This window comes from Oncorhynchus nerka, linkage group LG1, assembly GCF_034236695.1.
Source record: "Oncorhynchus nerka isolate Pitt River linkage group LG1, Oner_Uvic_2.0, whole genome shotgun sequence".
NCBI lineage: Eukaryota > Metazoa > Chordata > Actinopteri > Salmoniformes > Salmonidae > Oncorhynchus > Oncorhynchus nerka.
This window is the reverse complement of record NC_088396.1, coordinates 23,011,868-23,031,967: the sequence shown is the minus strand read 5'-3', so window position 1 is coordinate 23,031,967 and position 20,100 is coordinate 23,011,868. Positions and strand designations below refer to the sequence as shown.

Below are 20,100 nucleotides of genomic sequence, written 5' to 3'. Positions count from 1 at the left end.
TCCCTTTGTCTGTCAGGGTGAAAGGCATCGGACGGCAGGCAGATACAGTGTGTCTGTGTGTTGCTCTACAGAGTGCTTTGTCTGTCAGGGTGAAAGGCATCGGACGGCAGGCAGATACAGTGTGTCTGTGTGTTGCTCTACAGAGTGCTTTGTCTGTCAGGGTGAAAGGCATCGGACGGCAGGCAGATACAGTGTGTCTGTGTGTTGCTCTACAGAGTGCTTTGTCTGTCAGGGTGAAAGGCATCGGACGGCAGGCAGATACAGTGTGTCTGTGTGTTGCTCTACTGAGTGCTTTGTCTGTCAGGGTGAAAGGCATCGGACGGCAGGCAGATACAGTGTGTCTGTGTGTTGCTCTACTGAGTGCTTTGCAGAGACAATGCCACTCCTGTCTTTGGTGTTTTGTTGTTGTTTGGGAGACAGGTGGGTTATTTAAGCAATAAGGCCCAAGATGGTGTGGCATATGGCCAATATACCAAAAACACCCGAGGTGCCTTATTATAAACTTGTTATAAACTAGGTACCAATGTCATTAGAGCAGTAAAAATAAATGTTTTGTCATACCCATGGTATATGGTCTGATATACCACAGCTTTCAGCCAACATGTCTGACCAAGGGCGAATAGACTACCTTTAATGGACTGACATATATGCAAGCCAGTACACACACACAAACACACACACACACACACACAAAAAAAAACAAACACACAAGTATACCCTGGTGCGTATATATGTGTGTATGGTGTTGTCCACAGGGCTCCCAGCAGAGAGAGGCACGCTCAGAGACACTGAGATAAATATTTTACAGCTTGACTCCATTTTGTTTTTCTCACACACTTTCACAGAGCAGGGATGAAGAAGCCTCTCCCTCCAGATGCGCTTCTCTTTTATTTACTTGTGTTTATTTATTCTCCTCTTTCTTAATATTTGTCGAGTCATGCCCCTAGCAGCTTTATGGAGCGATATGGCAGATTTACTGTGGGGAGCCGGCAGCACTGAGGGCGTCCCTGATGGAGAGAGGTAGGAGAGGAAGTGAGAGGGGAGAGTACAAGGGGGGTGGAGATAGAGAGATAAAGAAAAAGAGGAGAGAGGGAGAGAGAGAAATCAAAAGAGAAAGGCATAAAGAGAGAGAAAGGGAGAGAGATAGTGTGGGTAGCCAATATGGAGGCAGGAGGAAGAGAGAGAGGGATGGAAGGAGAGAGGGATGGATGGAAGGAGAGAGGGATGGAAGGTTGAGAGGGATGGAAGGAGAGAGGGATGGATGGAAGGAGAGAGGGATGGATGGAGAGAGGGAAGGAAGGAATAAATGAAGGAGAGAGGGATGGATGGAAGGAGAGAGGGATGGATGGATGGAAGGAGAGAGGGATGGAAGGAGAGAGGGATGGAAGGAGAGAGGGATGGAAGGAGAGAGGGATGGAAGGACAGAGGGATGGAAGGAGAGAGGGATGGAAGGACAGAGGGAAGGAAGGAATAAATGAAGGAGGGAAGGAGGGTAGTAGAAGCGGTGGCATAAGCAGAGGGATAAATCTGCAGCGAGAGAGAGAGACAGAGAGAGAGAGTTGCCGGGAAACACAGACCACTTTATCTCCTCTACAAAGCTGCTAGCCAATGCAGCTCTAACCTACCCACAATATAGCTTTAGAGAAACACACTCTCACACACTCATTGTACATAGGTACACACATACATACACGCACACACAGTTTTCCTAGTCAGGGCAAGTATTCCGAAAACCTCTTGGCCCCAGCTGTAACCACTATACCTCAAAATCTGGAACTGCTGTTATTTTCTATATGGGATGACTTGGCTACTCCTCCATTACAGTCAATGGACTTGTGATTGTACTGTACATTACTAGCTGTATAATGCCCTCTTCCTCCATCCAGAACACCACCACTACTGTACCTGCAGCAGCAGATATACTGTCTGCCCCCCCAGGGTTGAGTTGGTGCAGTCCACATTGCCTTTCCAGGAATATGGGGAATGATTCATGCTGTGACGTCCCTGGAGGAGCTTCCGTCATCCCTGAAGACATTCCGATGGGAAGGGAGTGGGACACACTCTAACACACACACACCCCACAACATACACACATTCTCTCTATCTCTGTCTCTCTCTCTCTCTCTCCCTCTATTGCTCTCCTCTCTCTCTCTCTCTCTCTCTCTCTCCCTCTCTCTATTGCTCTACCTCTCTCTCTCTCTCTCTCTCTCTCTCTCTCTCTCCCTCTCTCTATTGCTCTCCCTCTCTCTATTGCTCTCCCTCTCTCTCTCTCTCTCTCTCTCTCTCTCTCTCTCTCTCTCTCTCTCTCTCTCTCTCTCACCCTTTGTGATTTGTCATGGTTTCGCTATCCCAGAGGAGGAGAGATTCGCACACGCTCACGCAGCAGTCCACCCAGAACTACACATACACGCACGCACGCACGCACGCACGCGCGCGCGCACACACACACACACACACACAACACATGCACGCACGCACACACACACACACACACACTCCTTGCACCATTTGTAGTGGGAGTGAGAGGGTCACACACGCTAACAGTGCAGTCCTCTCTAAGCGTGGGATAATTGTAACTGAGGGTTTTACTAGCCCCCAAAGCCAGCAGATGGGAGCACTCTAGTGGAAAGGAATTAGACTCCATTATTTCACAGACCAGGCTCCATCAACACAGGATAGCAGTCAAGAGGCCTGTATCTGGAAGCACAGTCATACATTTTTCACACATACACACACACTTTGATGATACACACTTTGGCATTCATCAGAAATATACGGACAATCAGAGTTTGCTGACTACCCTGGTTTCCATGGTGCTTTAATGGTGGATTTGTGACAAGCATAGAGAGAGGTTGACACACACACACACACCTCCCTGACACACACACACACACACACACACACACCTCCCTGACACACACACACACACTGACACATACCCCAGCTTATAAAACACTAGAGCTTTGATCTGCTACAGTATGGATTCCCTCAGCACAGCCCCCACCCATCCCCCCACTCTCTCACCCTCTCTCGCCCTCCCTCCCGTGCTCTCCCTGCTCTCTGTCTATCTGAGCTCCAGAGGCATCAGTGTGATGTAACCAACAGTCTCCCACTGTGCTGCAGTGTCACCCCCCAGTAGGAGGAGAGCACATCTATAGAACAAAAGTGTTGTGTTCAACAACACAACTGCTGTGTGGAGACTAAATGTGCCGTGATGTTCAGTAGGACTATTCGGTGTGATGATGCTACTATCGTACACTACAAGGTATGCAGAGCAGAGCTCTGATGATTGTGTGGTATGAAGGAGATATGAAATAACTGGCCCCCTGCTATACCGCTATAAACCCTCTAACCTTAAGGCGTCCATGTGCTTCCCAGCTGAAACCTTTCAGAGAGCATACAGTGTATTATGACGACGTATTTGTTAGCTTTGGACTTTGGTGAGTTTTGGGGGGGCTGTTCGGGTACACAGAAGGTTCTGAAGGCAAGCCGAAGTCTACGCCCCATCGTCGGTGATGAGTCAACAGTAGGGCCTATTCAATAAAGGGACGACTTGCTTTCATGCAGATTCTTTCATTGAGAAATACAACACCAAACATCTTAGTCAGATGTAAAATTGCACAGCTAAGATCTCGGCAAAAACATCAAAATGAATGACAGATTTCTTGAGTTGTCTTAGATGAATTCTGACCATTTTGAGGAAGTGTACACTATACCGTGTACGGCATCTCAAAATGGACAAACAGTACTGTTGAGCTTTTTTTCTCATTTTACAAGAAAATTACTTTTAAGGGAGTGTAGGATCACACTCGTTCGGGTTCGCCTAGCCGACTTCGGCTGCCGTCAACCGAACTGAAGCATGCTGATGCCTTTACAATTCACACTGTTACATTTTTTAAAATCTTTCCTGCCGTCTCTCTCAGCCTTCTACCCACATTTGCTTTATGGTTTCAAAAGCACGCACACGCACGCACACGCAAACACACGCACGCACGCACGCACGCACGCACGCACAAAAACACACACACACACAAAAACACACACACACACGCACGCGCACGCACACACACACACACACACACACACACACACAAAAACACACACACACGCACGCACGCACGCACACACACACGCACGCGCACGCACACATGCACACACACACACACATACACAAAAACACACACATACACAAAAACACACACACACATACCTTTCTGTGACACCTGACATGCCACGTTTCTGTGATGATAGCTGAAATTGGCTTGCTGCTGAAGCAGCCAGGTTTCTCTAGATCCACTGTGAAATTAGACGTCCGTCCTGGTAAGCAGAACATCAGGAGATTACTTCAAAACCGGCCATTATAGGCAATGGTGTGCGCTACTACCATCAAGTAGGCTTTTGCTAGGGCGTTGTGGACGGGGATGGTGGATGGGCGTAAGCAGCGAGCTCCGGCACTGAGTGTCACGTGTTCAATACCAGTGCTAGGCTTGTTTTAAAAAATAAAGAAATGTAAACCCTATCCCTTACCTTAACGAAGCAATAGAAATAGCGAAGAAATAGCGCACATAGAACAGATCTACCGCTTCTTAGACTTGCCCAAAAAGTTACATATTGCAGCCTTAACTCTTCGGCATTAATGCCTAAAGTTAATGGACAAACGTCAGATTCTCCAGTGAGACCGTGAGAGCTTGTTGGCTGAAGGCTGCTGAAGGTCAGGGTTCGAGTCACACGCTAAATTACTCTTTAAATTTTTCTTTCTCTCTCACTGCCTCGCCATTTTTATGTTTTCAGCTCAGGCACTACTTCCATCCACTCTAGTTTATGTTGTCCTTTGTACACGCTTGACTTGAGAAGGGAGTGTGAGTCTATTTGTGTGTGTGTGCATGCATGTGTTTGTTGCATCTGTCAGAGGGAGAACATGAGAGAGAATTGACTGTATTCACTATCACACTATGGCCATAGCATAGAGAGAGAGAGAGAGAGAGAGGTGATGAACTGGTTTTATTTGGCCCCCCAAGTTTTCTGAGCAAAGATGTTTTCTTAGATTTGTATTTTTTATTGTCGGACATAAAAGACTGTAAAAGGACCAGGAAATCATCTCCAGGTGATTTTAATTATGTAAATCTGTTCCCAAGTATTCCCACTCATAATAGAGAGATAGGTGATCATATACAAATGTAAGCAAGGTTTGAAATGATTATGTTTTAGACAAACATTATATCTGTTTGTGCTTCTTGCAGTCAATTTACAGTCTACTAATGATTTGTAATTATGTTCCTGCCACCCGACCATCCGCTCCAGAAAAAAATGAGCCCGCGGCTGAATCTAGTTGACGGTCCCTGCTCTAGTCACAGGGCTTCTCTAATGCTATGTAATCCATCAGGGTATTGTGGTTTTTAATGAACTAACTGCATGTATCTATATCTCTGACTCCAGGGCGTTAAGGTTAGAATGCAATTTCACCATTGGCTGTGTCTGGCTAATACATGCTGTTTGTTAGGAGGTTTGTCTCATGGAGGGCTCCATTATAAAGGAGAAGGGTTATGATTAGGGCTGTTGCGGTCACCAGTCATGAAGGCAGTTAAATTCCACGTGACTGTGTAGTCACGGTAAATAGGCTTCTCCAAGCTCTGATGCTGCTGATGGTCATTAATATCCTACCAAACCTGTCAACTGCCTGGTACTCAGCGCTCTATTGTCCCTCTAATCACTCTGACATCAATGCAAATGTCATCTAAAATCGAATCAAACACTTCATGAGAGCCCATGAGCTCCTGTTGCTCAACATTTCTATAGGCTATGCAAAAAGAGGAGGAGCCCATCAGCTTTATATAAGCTAATCCTACTATATTTATCAACTTTCCTAATATTAAGCACATCGCCACTGTTTACAACAGGGGTATAGCCTACCTGTCTAGCATGAAAATAAACCATGGGGAAAAGCGTCCTCCATTTGCTATTTAAGTGCATAGATGACGTGTATTTTTTCCCACTGCCCCTGTTTAGAGACAGGTGCATGATAATGGTCCATTCTAAATCATAACAAATGTCACACACACATGATTTAGTATATGTAATGATAAGATTAAATCAAGAATAGTCTGATGGGTGACTATATTAGCCTATCACTTGTGAATGATATATTATCCCTTGTGAATGATGCCCAGCATAAGAAACAATGCCTTTTTTTTGCAACTTTTTCTAATCATAGTTGCACACCTCAAGTAGCCTGGTCCATAGGCCTATATGTTTTGATAAGGTTAGTATCACACCTCAAGTAGCCTGGCCCATAGGCCTATATGTTTTGATAAGGTTAGTATCACACCTCAAGTAGCCTGGCCCATAGGCCTATATGTTTTGATAAGGTTAGTATCACACCTCAAGTAGCCTGGCCTATATGTTTTGATAAGGTTAGTATCACACCTCATGTAGCCTGGCCCATAGGCCTATATGTTTTGATAAGGTTAGTATCACACCTCAAGTAGCCTGACCCATAGGCCTATATGTTTGATAAGGTTAGTATCACACCTCATGTAGCCTGGTCCATAGGCCTATATGTTTGATAAGGTTAGTATCACACCTCAAGTAGCCTGGCCCATAGTATCACCTCAGGCCTCATAGCCTGTAGCCACACCTGGCCTGGCCCATAGGCCTATATGTTTTGATAAGGTTAGTATCACACCTCAAGTAGCCTGGCCCATAGGCCTATATGTTTTGATAAGGTTAGTATCACACCTCAAGTAGCCTGGCCCATAGGCCTATATGTTTTGATAAGGTTAGTATCACACCAAGTAGCCTGGCCCATAGGCCTATATGTTTTGATAAGGTTAGTATCACACCTCAAGCCTAGGCCTGTTTGATAAGGTTAGTATCACACCTCAGTAGCCTGGCCCATAGGCCTATGTTTTGATAAGGTTAGTATCACACCTCAAGTAGCCTGGCCCATAGGCCTATATGTTTTGATAAGGTTAGTATCACACCTCAAGTAGCCTGGCCCATAGGCCTATATGTTTTGATAAGGTTAGTATCACACCTCAAGTAGCCTGGCCCATAGGCCTATATGTTTTGATAAGGTTAGTATCACACCTCAAGTAGCCTGGCCCATAGGCCTATATGTTTTGATAAGGTTAGTATCACACCTCATGTAGCCTGGCCCATAGGCCTATATGTTTTGATAAGGTTAGTATCACACCTCAAGTAGCCTGGCCCATAGGCCTATATGTTTTGATAAGGTTAGTATCACACCTCATAGCCTGGCCCATAGGCCTGTTTTGATAAGGTTAGTATCACACCTCAAGTAGCCTGGCCCATAGGCCTATGTTTTGATAAGGTCAGTATCACACCTCATGTAGCCTGGCCCATAGGCCTATATGTTTTGATAAGGTTTGTAGCCTGGCCCATAGGCCTATATGTTTTGATAAGGTTAGTATCACACCTCAAGTGGCCAAATGTTTATCAACATTTACACCTCAAGTAGCCTGGCCCATAGGCCTCAGTATCACACCTTTAAGCTAAACATTCTGATCTGGCTGTTTTGATAAGGTCAGTATCGTCACCCACATCGCATAAAACAGGTTTTTTGATGCTAGTGGTTGTATTAATTTGGGATCTATCGCATCCCACAACTGTCCCAGACTATGTTCGGAATATATATTTCTCGCACAGAATAGAATAGGTCAACTTTTGTACTATGGGGGACAGTAGATTGCTGTTTGTTAGTTCTACTCATCTTGTTGGCTGATGAAAAGTAAATGTGGATAATTCTTCAAATATTTTCAATATGCACCTCGGAATTGGAAAAAGATGCAGCTGCGTCCCCGATGTGTCTGTCTTCACTTGTAGCCTGTGAAAATGACCCAATCTCGTGATGGAGAGCCATGTGAGTGAGAGGTGCTCCGGAGTGCGCAGCACTCAGTAAGAAGTGCACAACGCAGCACTCCGGGCCAAGGGCGCAATGGCCACTGGCTGCAAAAGACATGGATTTCTTTGGGTGCATTACGGCCGCACCAAGGGGATGCCACCGTGAAATTCGAGGCATTATCAAGTGCTTGTCAAATTGTGAATGAGAGACTGATGAAGTGTGTACAGCCTGCACAAAAAAACCAAAGCAGAGCTCATGCCTTTCAAGAGACTTTTTTCAAATCATCAATAGAGTCGCATCATGCAGCATTACAATGTATTACAAATCAAAACTTATAGCCCAACGTTTGTAGAACAACTAAAGTTGCATTAATAACTATAAATGAAGCATCTAGGAGTACTTATTTCTTTGTTAACCGCTCAACACAGAATAGCCGCATATGCGCTCTCCCTCAAATCCTTTGGAGAAAATATCCTTTGTGTTTTATTCAGCTTTGTTCAATTGTATTCTTCATTTGATAAAATAGTATAAAATAATGCCTGGGAATTCTAAGCAGATCTTCTCTGCTAAATGACCTAGTGTAGCCCACAGCCATATGTTATAGCTAGATCAGGACCTAACATACCGTAAGGACAACTCAGTATGCTATTCTGTTCTTCTGAAATAGACTACATTTTCTTCATATCATGCTGCTTTAGACCAGTCTAAAATAAATCATGGATTTATTGTGAAGGTGTAGACTATATTACATGGATTTATTGGGAAGGTGTAGACTATATTACATGGATTTATTGTGAATGTGTAGGCTATATTACATGGATGTATTGGGAAGGTGTAGACTATATTACATGGATTTATTGGGAAGGTGTAGACTATATTACATGGATTTATTGTGAATGTGTAGGCTATATTACATGGATGTATTGGGAAGGTGTAGACTATATTACATGGATTTATTGTGAATGTGTAGGCTATATTACATGGATGTATTGGGAAGGTGTAGACTATATTACATGGATGTATTGGGAAGGTGTGGGCTATATTACATGGATGTATTGGGAAGGTGTGGGCTATATTACATGGATTTATTGTGAATGTGTAGACTATATTACATGGATGTATTGGGAAGGTGTGGGCTATATTACATGGATTTATTGTGAATGTGTAGGCTATATTACATGGATGTATTGGGAAGGTGTAGACTATATTACATGGATGTATTGGGAAGGTGTGGGCTATATTACATGGATTTATTGTGAATGTGTAGACTATATTACATGGATGTATTGGGAAGGTGTGGGCTATATTACATGGATTTATTGTGAATGTGTAGGCTATATTACATGGATGTATTGGGAAGGTGTGGGCTATATTACATGGATTTATTGTGAAGGTGTAGACTATATTACATGGATGTATTGGGAAGGTGTAGGCTATATTACATGGATTTATTGGGAAGGTGTGGGCTATATTACATGGATTTATTGTGAAGGTGTAGGCTATATTACATGGATTTATTGTGGAAGGTGTAGGCTATATTACATGGATTTATTAGACTTTTAAAAGTTAGATGTTCCAAAGGTCTGCATCAGTGTCTTGTAGGAAGCCAGGAGATGCTAAATGTGTTTAATTAACGGTCAATTACAGTGAGACCGACAGTTATTTGCTTGACCAACCCCGGCTGACAACATTTCAATGCCACCACAGCCCTAGTTGTGATCAGTGCAGCTTGTCCTCGGTGAAAACCATATTGGTGAAGGGTTGCGGTCAATTTCATTTCAACTCCATCAATTCAGTAAATCGAATTAATGAATTTATCCATTGAGAAATCCTCCTTAAACGTAAATGTAACTTTTGATTGATTTTCTCTTCGATTAACCTCTTCACATGACTGAATTGAAATTGAATTGCCCAGGTCCCATATGGGTTTTAGAAACATTCTGGAGATTTCTGCCTCATCACTCTGTACTGTATCAGTCCGTTCCCACTAAGAAGAACCGGTGGTAAGTAACCCACAGTAAATGCCACGGGAACTGGGGTTGCTGCGAAACAAAGCTAACTGTTTAAGCGTGTGAACATTTGTCATTAATCACTGAGCGTGGAGCCCATAGTAGAGGCCAATGATTAACGAGCTAACAGCATGGCTACACAGACCCTACAGGATGGAGGGAGATGATAAGGAGGGAGGGATGAGAGAGAGCGAGCGTGAGGAGGGGGGAGAAAGGGAGCGATGGAGATGTAAAGTGGAGAGGGAGGGAGAGGGAGGGATATATAAAGGGGAGAGGGAGGGATATATAATGTATTGAGCACATTGCCACTGTTTACAACAGGAGAGGGAGGGATATATAAAGGGGAGAGGGAGGGGGATATATAAAGGGGAGAGGGAGGGAGGAATATAAAGGGGAGAGGGAGGGAGGGATATATAAAGGGGAGAGGGAGGGAGGGCTATATAAAGGGGAGAGAGGGAGGGATATATAAAGGGGAGAGAGAGGGAGGGATATATTAAGGGGAGAGGGAGGGAGGAATATATAAAGGGAAGAGGGAGGGAGGGATATATAAAGGGGAGAGGGAGGGAGGGATATATAAAGGGGAGAGGGAGGGAGGGATATATAAAGGGGAGAGGGAGGGAGGGATATATAAAGGGAAGAGGGAGGGAGGGATATATAAAGGGGAGAGGGAGGGAGGAATATATAAAGGGGAGAGGGAGGGAGGGATATATAAAGGGGAGAGGGAGGGAGGGATATATAAAGGGGAGAGGGAGGGAGGGATATATAAACGGGAGAGGGAGGGAGGGATATATAAAGGGGAGAGGGAGGGAGGGATATATAAAGGGGAGAGGGAGGGAGGGATATATAAAGGGGAGAGGGAGGGAGGAATATATAAAGGGGAGAGGGAGGGATATATAAAGGGGAGAGGGAGGGAGGGATATATAAAGGGAAGAGGGAGGGAGGGATATATAAAGGGGAGAGGAGGGAGGGATATATAAAGGGGAGAGGGAGGGAGGGATATATAAAGGGGAGAGGGAGGGAGGGATATATAAAGGGGAGAGGGAGGGAAAGGGAGGGATATATAAAGGGGAGAGGGAGGGAGGAATATATAAAGGGGAGAGGGAGGGAGGGATATATAAAGGGGAGAGGGAGGGAAAGGGAGGGGTATATAAAGGGGAGAGGGAGGAATATATAAAGGGGAGAGGGAGGGAGGGAATATAAAGGGGAGAGGGAGGGAGGGCTATATAAAGGGGAGAGGGAGGGACGGAGGAATATATAAAGGGGAGAGAGGGGGGAGGGAGGGATATATAAAGGGGAGAGGGAGGGGGAGGGATATATAAAGGGGAGAGGGAGGGAGGGATATATAAAGGGGAGAGGGAGGGAGGGATATATAAAGGGGAGAGGGAGGGATATATAAAGGGGAGAGGGAGGGATATATAAAGGGAAGAGGGAGGGATATATAAAGGGGAGAGGGAGGGAGGAATATATAAAGGGGAGAGGGAGGGATATATAAAGGGGAGAGGGAGGGAGGGATATATAAAGGGAAGAGGGAGGGAGGGAGGGATATATAAAGGGGAGAGGGAGGGAGGGATATATAAAGGGGAGAGGGAGGGAGGAATATATAAAGGGGAGAGGGTGGGAAAGGGAGGGGTATATAAAGGGGAGAGGGAGGGATATATAAAGGGGAGAGGGAGGGAGGGAATATAAAGGGGAGAGGGAGGGAGGGATATATAAAGGGGAGAGGGAGGGACGGAGGAATATATAAAGGGGAGAGGGAGGGAGGGATATATAAAGGGGAGAGGGAGGGATATATAAAGGGGAGAGGGAGGGAGGGATATATAAAGGGGAGAGGGAGGGAGGGATATATAAAGGGAGAGGGAGGGAGGGCTATATAAAGGGGAGAGGGAGGGAGGAATATATAAAGGGGAGAGGGAGGGAGGGATATATAAAGGGGAGAGGGATGGGGGAGGGATATATAAAGGGGTGAGGAAGGGAGGGAGGGATATATAAAGGGGAGAGGGAGGGGGGAGGGATATATAAAGGGAGAGGGGAGGGAGGGAGGGAAGGATATTTAAAGGGGAGAGGGAGGGAGGGAGGGATATATAAAAGGGGGAGGGATATATAAAGGGGGAGGGGGGGTAGGAAGGAGATGGACAGTACATGTAACAGCCATAATATGTGAAGTGCACTCACACATTCTGTTCCTTTCCATTCCTGGCTGATGGAATTACTGCTATAATGGCCAGGTAATTATTCCATAGGACATTTGGCTTTACCTTACAAAAGACTGAATTATCTATTCAGGTGTGTGTGTGTGTGTGTGTGTGTGTGTGTGTGTGTGTGTGTGCGCCTGTTTCAAGATTTATTAGTCATGTGTACAGGATTCACATGGTCCAATGAAATGCTTACTTTCTGGCTCCTCCTCAACAATGCAGCAACAATAAGAAGTAATAAAAGCGTGTGTGTGCATCAATTTCAGCATTGTCTTTTAATTAAAAAGGCCATTATTATGTATTCATGGTCCTTTTAGGGTAGATAAACTACACTCCATCAAAAGCAGCAATATGGTATATGTATATGTTAAACCCAGTTAGTTAGACTATGTTGTTTGTTAAAGCCTAAACACAGACTTGTTTAGCACAGGGGTTTCTATTCATTCCATTATTTCCACTAAATGGAGGCAGATCTTTATAGGGATGTGATTGGTAATGGTCCCACTTACCAAAGCCCTGGTTCATTGACACTGTCAGAGAACCAACTGTATTTACTGGCAGATTGATAACGCTCGGCTAAGGGAAAGTGAAAAGCTTCATCAGACTTCTCTAGCTTTTTTTTCCTCGATTCTCTCTCTTGAGATGCTCCTGTTTTCACCCTTTTCTTTCTCTGTCTTGTGTTCTCTCTCTCTCTCTCTCTCTCTCTCTCTCTCTCTCTCTCTCTCTCTTCTGAGTGAAGCCTGTCCCTCGCTCACCATTGGGAGAAAGAGAGTGAGTGAGTGATGGGGTGATGAGGAGAGGGAAATGAGCCCTGGGTGAACCTGTCAGAGTAAAGAGCATCTGGAAGACCCTGTCCCTCCTCACACACACACCACATGAGTTTGGTGGCACCTTAATTGGGGAGGACGGGCTCGTGGTAATGACGAGTGGAATGGTATCAAACACATGGTTTCTATGTGTCTGATACCATTCCATTTGCTCCGTTCTGGCCATTGTTATGAGCCGTCCTCCCCTCATCAGCCTCCTGTGACACACCCACTCTCCAGAAGGAAATGGCTCATAAGTAGACCACATCAGGTGTGTGGTTAGAAGGGCCGTATGGCCAACTATATGTCTGGGGAGAGGGAAGGAGGAAGGGGAAGGTGGTTAGAAGGGCCTTATGGCCAACCATATGTCTGGGGAGAGGGAAGGGGGAAGGGGAAGGTGGTTAGAAGGGCCTTATGGCCAACCATATGTCTGGGGAGAGGGAAGGAGGAAGGGGAAGGTGGTTAGAAGGGCCTTATGGCCAACCATATGTCTGGGGAGAGGGAAGGAGGAAGGGGAAGGTGGTTAGGATTAGTGGAAGTTGTCAGAAGACCACTTCTGTTCCCTTTTACCATATGATTGTGTTGAGAATGATGCATTGGACTTACACTGTATAGCGATTTCACGGGAAGAGAGGGAGAGAGAAAGAGAAGGGGGAAGAGAGACGGGAAAGAGAGAGGGTGGTTGTTGGAAGATAAGGTATACAGAGTAATAGAGAGAAAGGCGAAATGGGGGAGAACGGATATAGAGGATGAGAAAGGGGGAAAGAGAGGACGAGGGTGAGAAAAACAGAGACGGGTAGAGAGAGAGGTGGAAGGAGACAGGGAGGGATTGGGGGACAGATGGAATGACATGCGTGAACAGCAAAGTGAGCTGGGGGAAAGGCTGCTTTCCCATTCACTTTGAAGCCTGCTCCACTTCTGTCTGTCTTGCATAACAGAACCAAGGAAAACAAGGCGAGAAGAGAGAGGAGGGGAGGAGGGATAAGAGAGAGGAGGGGAGGAGGGATAAGAGAGAGGAGGGGAGGAGGGAGAAAAGAGAGGAGGGGAGGAGGGAGAAGAGAAAAGAGAGAGGAGGGGAGGAGGGAGGAGGGGAGGAGGGAGAATCGAGAGGAGGGGAGGAGGGAGAAGAGAAAAGAGAGAGGAGGGGAGGAGGGAGAAGAGAAAAGAGAGAGGAGGGGAGGAGGGAGAAGAGAGAGAAGGGGAGGAGGGAGAAGAGAAAAGAGAGAGGAGGGGAGGAGGGAGAAGAGAGAGGAGGGGAGGAGGGAGAAGAGAAAAGAGAGAGGGGGGGAGGAGGGAGAAGAGAGAGGGCACTGAGAGACAGGAGGACACATCCAATTCAGAGCTTCTGATGCTTCCACTCTCCCATTGGCTAGATGAGGATTTGGGGATTGTCACCACATTCTGGGTTGTGATTGGCTAAAAGTGTTCAGTGCAAGGTCAAATGAGGTTTAGGACTTTAGATTACTCAGAGGTATAGGAGAGGGAAAGAGAGAGAGGGAGAGGAAGACATGAGACATGAAGAACGGGTGATAGAAAGAGAGAAAGCAGGGCTATTAGTGAGAGAGTTAGAGATGAAGGTGTGTGTGTGCATGGTACAGTGTCATAGTAAGGAGCATGTGCATGGCATATATATATATTGCACCCACAAGATTCCTTTATTATCTTTCCTCTCTCCTGCATAGGAAACAGACAAAGGACACACGCACCCACACACACACACACACACACACACACACACACACCCGGATCCTCCTTAATTGCCATCTGCAATCTGCGTGCTGTACACAATCAGTAATTTGTGCAGAAGCGCGGTACGGGGTAAATTACTGAGGCTCATTTACATGTGTGTTAATGGACTTCCTTACTTACTGGAGGAGACTGCTCTCTCTCTCATTCTCTCTCTTTCACACTCTCACTCACTCACTCACTCACTCACTCACACACACACACACACACACACACACACACACACACACACACACACACACACACACACACTGCCTGTCTCTTTCTCTGTGTGTATGGGACAAGGGAAAAATAAGTAAAAGAGAGAGAACAAGGTATGGTGGTGAATTTATCAGTGGCCAATGCAGCCCGGCATCAAAGCTAGCTAGCCAGACCGTAGTGTTAGCCATGTCTTCAATCTCCAGAGCTTAGTCCACCAAGTCATGTGGATCCTGTAAGGTCAGACTCTTCCCTTAACTCACTGTAGAGATGGAAAGCTATAGTAAACAGCAATCCTACACTGTCCTCCATCCCTCCTCTCCACTCTGTCCCCTATCTCCCTCCCCTCTCCACGCTGTCCCCTATCTCTCTCTCTCCACTCCACTCTGTCCCCTATCTCTCTCTCTCCTCTCCACTCTGCCCCCTATCTCTCTCTCCTCTCCACTCTGTCCCCTATCTCTCTCTCCTCTCCACTCTGTCCCCTATCTCTCTCTCTCTCTCCTCTCCACTCTGTCCCCTATCTCTCTCTCTCCTCTCCACTCTGTCCCCTATCTCTCTCCTCTCCACTCTGTCCCCTATCTCTCTCTCCTCTCCACTCTGTCCCCTATCTCCCTCCCCTCTCCCCTCTGTCCCCTATCTCTCTCTCCTCTCCACTGCTCTGTTTTCCTCTCCATCCTCGCTCCCCTTCTCTATCCTCTCTCCTTTCTTCCCATTCTCAGCTCTTTCCCCTTCTTCCCCTCTTCTCTCCTCTCTCCATCCTCTGGAAGGTGTAATCAGTGTAGAACAAAGGAATGGTGACTTTTTAACTACAGGCTCTGTTTTTCTTAATGACTGCCCTCCATGCCAATAATTACTCCCTGGATTTAAATAAAACATACACACACCACACACCATGGTTACTAAGCAACAGTCACATAGCTGAGGGTATTTTGGTATTGTGGTATTGTGTGTGTTAGTGTGTTCAATTCTGGTTCTGTGATGCGTCAAGCAAACTTTCTTAGCAGATAACGACAACATAACAACAACAGTAGCTGTAGATGATGTAATGAAAAGGTGGAGTGTGGTTGATAATGGAGGACATCAGGCGGATCCACGTCTGGGTGTTGGGCAGAACTCCTAGGTCCTGGAGAACAGGAGCTGAGTTAAAGGGAACAGGGGAGTGGACAGAGACGTAAACAAGCAAACACACAGGTTACATGTCGATCAGATTTGTAAAAATACAGTAATTGATTGGTTTAATTTAAATTAAATATTTGATTAGACATTCAATATTGCTAATGGCAGACATAGAAAATAAAGAAGGGATGCCTGTCTGTAATGTTTGATGTTAGAGGGGTTGATGGTAAGGAATGAGAGGAGGTCTCCAGAGATGGAAAAGGGAGGAGGGTATGGGATGAGTGTGCAGATTGTTGGGCAATCAGACGTCACTAGATGCAGAATTTCGTCTGGAGGGAGAGGAGAGAAAGAGTTCAAGGAGGAGGAGAGAGGGAAGAGGCAGAATCAAGAGACAGGAGGTGCTTGCAGCTAGTTCTTCATGTCACTTGTCCTCGACAGCGAGCCAGTCTCAGAAGGGGGGCTTGAATTTTGCTCAAGCTGGTCGTCGTCTCGCCTCCGTCTCGGAACATGGCAGAACCCCTAGATATCAAAAGCAGAGTAAAGGGGAGGGGTCAGGGGTAACAGGATGAAAAGGCAAACACAAATGTTACTTCATTGTCAATAACACGGCCTGGTTTAGTTGAAAGCTCTCTCACCACGTCAAGGTACAGGCTGAGAGGTATTTGTATGTTTTATAAACTCACTTTAATTAAGGCCCTTAACCCCCTACTCTATCTTTTCAATGTTTGACCTGATGGGGCTTGGTAGGTGTAGCAATATGGTAATGACTCAATACTGCTGTGTAATGGGCTCCGGGACACTTCTGCCATATTACTGACACAAATCTAGAACCTCCAGATAGACAAACACTATCCAGAAACCAATATTCAATTCCAAACCAACCCTAAAGTTTGTCTAGGGAGAAGGGGTTTTTAAGGCCCAGTAAGGAACTGGGCAACTGAATAGTCAATTTCAGTAAATAAATATATTTACTATGCAAATGTACACATTTACAGCCACGTCAAGAGCGTTTAAAATATGTATCAGCAAGCAGACTCCTTCAACTCACAGAAAAAATGTACAAAATATTTACATTATTGTAAATGTTACTTGCAATACAAGACAGTGACTGTACTGTACATGTGCTGCAGTGCCTTCAGGAAGTATTCATACCCCTTGACTTATTCTAAATGTGTTTGTGTTACAGCCTGAATTAAAAATGGACTAAATAGATCGTTTTTCTGACCCATCTACACACAACCCCAAAATAATGACAAAGTGAAAACATTTTTCAAAACAATGTTGCACACTATTATTTTCCAAATTCTTAATGCTCTGTCAAATTAGTTGTTTTCAGGTCTTGCCATAGATTTTCAAGTAGATTTCAGTCAAAACTGTAACTTGGAGATTCACTGTCTTATTGGTAAGCAGCTCCAGTGTAGATTTGGCCGTGTTTTAGGTTATTGTCCTGCTAAAAGGTGAATCTCCCAGTGTCTGGTGGAAACCAATGAAGAAGGCACAGTGATGCCGAAACAAATGGAGTGTGCGACTCTCTTAGTTTTTATAGGAAAGTAGACTGAACCAGGTTTTCCTCTAGAATTCTGCAGGTGCATAGCTCCCATTCCGTTGCTAGTTATCCTGAAAAACATCCCAGTTCTAAACGATTACAAGCATACCCATAACATGATGCAGTCACCACTGTGATTGAAAATATGGAGAATGGCACTCAGTAATGTGTTGTATTGGATTTGCCTCAAACATAATATTTTGTATTCAGGACAAATTGTTTGCTGCTTTGTCACATTTTTTGCATTATTACTTTAGTTCCCTGTTCCAAACAGGATGCATGTTTTGGAATATTTTTATTCTGTACAGGCTTCCTTCTTTTCACTCTGTCAATTAGGTTAGTAGTGTGGAGTAACTACAATGTTGTTGACCCATCCTCAGTTTTCTCCTATCACAGCCATTAAACTGTAACGGTTTTAAAGTCACCATTGGTCTCATGGTGAAATCCCTGAGTGGTTTCCTTCCTCTCCTGGTTTCCTTCCCTTGCAACTGAGTTAGGAAGGACACCTGTATCTTTGTAGTGACTGGGTGTATTTAAACATAATCAAAAGTGTAATTAATAACTTCACAATGCTCAAAGGCAAATGTAATGTCTGCTTTTTTAAATCCATCTACCAATAGCTGCCGTTGTTTGCGAGGTGTTGGAGAACCACCCTGGTCTTTGTGGTTGAATCTGCTTGAAGTTCACTGCTCGACTGAGGGACCTTACAGATGTGTATGTTGGGTAGTCATTCAAAAATCATGTTAAATACTAGTATTGTACACAGAGTGAGTCCATGCAAGTTATTATGTGACTTGTTAAGCACATTTTTACTCCTGAACTTATTTAGGCTCCCCATACAAAAGGGTTGAATACACATTGACTCAAGAGATGTCATTACCTTGTAGACATGTTTAAAGAGATATACATATTGCACTTTGACATTAATATTTGTTTAATTCAGGCTGGAACACAAGAAAATGTGGAAAAAGTCAAGGTGTGGGAATACTTTCTGAAGGCACTGTACAGTATATAGTTTCCAACCAACTTACTAACGTTCACACAGCCAATGGGTTTTTGCGCCTGCCTGTTACAGTAGCTGGAACCTGCTATAGCCAGTGTAATGGGACTGATCTAACCAAGGACAGAGTGTGAATTCCCAGTTTGTTGTTGTTCTCTCTGTGTTTGTCTTGCTTGATCAGGTTTAGGTTAAACGTCTGTGTGTGTTTAATCTGCACTCTGCTTAACATCATCCTTAGCTCTGGCATCTTCCCCAATATTTGGAACCAAGGACTGATCACCCCAATCCACAAAATTTGACCCCAATAACTACTATATGCTTCAACAGCAACCTGCATTATCATTAACAGCATACTCATACATTTCCTCAGCGAAAACAATGTACTGAGAAAATGTCAAATTTGCTTCTTGCCAAATTACCATACGACAGACCACATATTGACCCTGCACACCATAAATGACAAACAGACCAAAACAAAGGCAACGTCTTCTCACGCTTTGTTGATTTCAAAAAGCTTTCAACTCGATTTGGCATGTGGGTCTGCTATACAAATGGATAGAAAGTGGTGTTGGGGGAAAAACATACAACATTATAAAATCCATGTATACAAACAAGTGTGTTGTTAAAATGGCCAAAAACACACACATTTTCTACCACAGAACAGTCTGTAGCACCCGGCCTCACCCTACTAGAATCTGAAGTCAAATGTCTACTGTTTGCTGATGATCTGGTGCTTCTGTCCCCAACCAATGAGGGCCTATAGCAGTACCTAGATCTTCTGCACAGATTCTGTCGGACCTGGGCCCTGACAGTAAATCTCAGTAAGACAAAAAATAATGGTGTTCCAAAAAGGTCCAGTTGCCAGGACCACAAATACAAATTACATCTAGACACCATTGTCCTAGAGCACACAAAAACTATACATACCTTGGAATCCTGCAAAAAATATCCTCAGTGTACAATGTAAAACACCAAATAATGCATTCAGAGCAGAATTAGGACGATACCCCTCTAATTGTCAAAATCCAGAAAAGAGCTGTTAAATTCTACAAACACCTCAAATTAAGCGATTCCCAAACCTTCCATAACAAAGCCATCACATACAGAGAGATGAACCTGGAGAAGAGTCCCCTAAGCAAGCTGGTCCTGGGACTCACGAACACAAACAGACCCCACAGAGCCCCAGGACAGCAACACACCAACCAAAAAACAAAAAGATAATTACTTGACACATTTGAAAGAATTAACAAAGAAACAGAGGAAACTAGAATGCTATTTGGCCTTAAACAGAGAGAGTACACAGTGGCAGAATACCTGACCACTGTGACTGACCCAAAATGAAGGAAAGCCTTTACTATGTACTTTCGTGGCCAAAGGTTTTGAGATTGACACAAATATTCATTTCCACAAAGTTTACTGCTTAATTGTCTTTATATATTTTTGTCAGATGTTACTATTGAATACTGAAGTATAATTACAAGCATTGCATAAGTGTCAAAGGCTTTTATTGACAATTACATGAAGTTGATGCAAAGAGTCAATATTTGCAGTGTTGACCCTTCTTTCTCAAGACCTCTGCAATTCGCCCTGGCATGCTGTCAATTAACTTCTGGGCCACATCCTGAC

At 44.6% G+C, this 20,100-nt stretch overlaps 1 protein-coding gene across 2 annotated transcripts in view; it reads left to right on the top strand.

Moving 5' to 3' along the window:
• Positions 1–20,100, top strand: part of LOC135571383 (interleukin-1 receptor accessory protein-like 1) — a 100,372-nt gene that overhangs the window by 769 nt on the left and 79,503 nt on the right. The gene's annotated exons all lie outside the window — the stretch shown is intronic.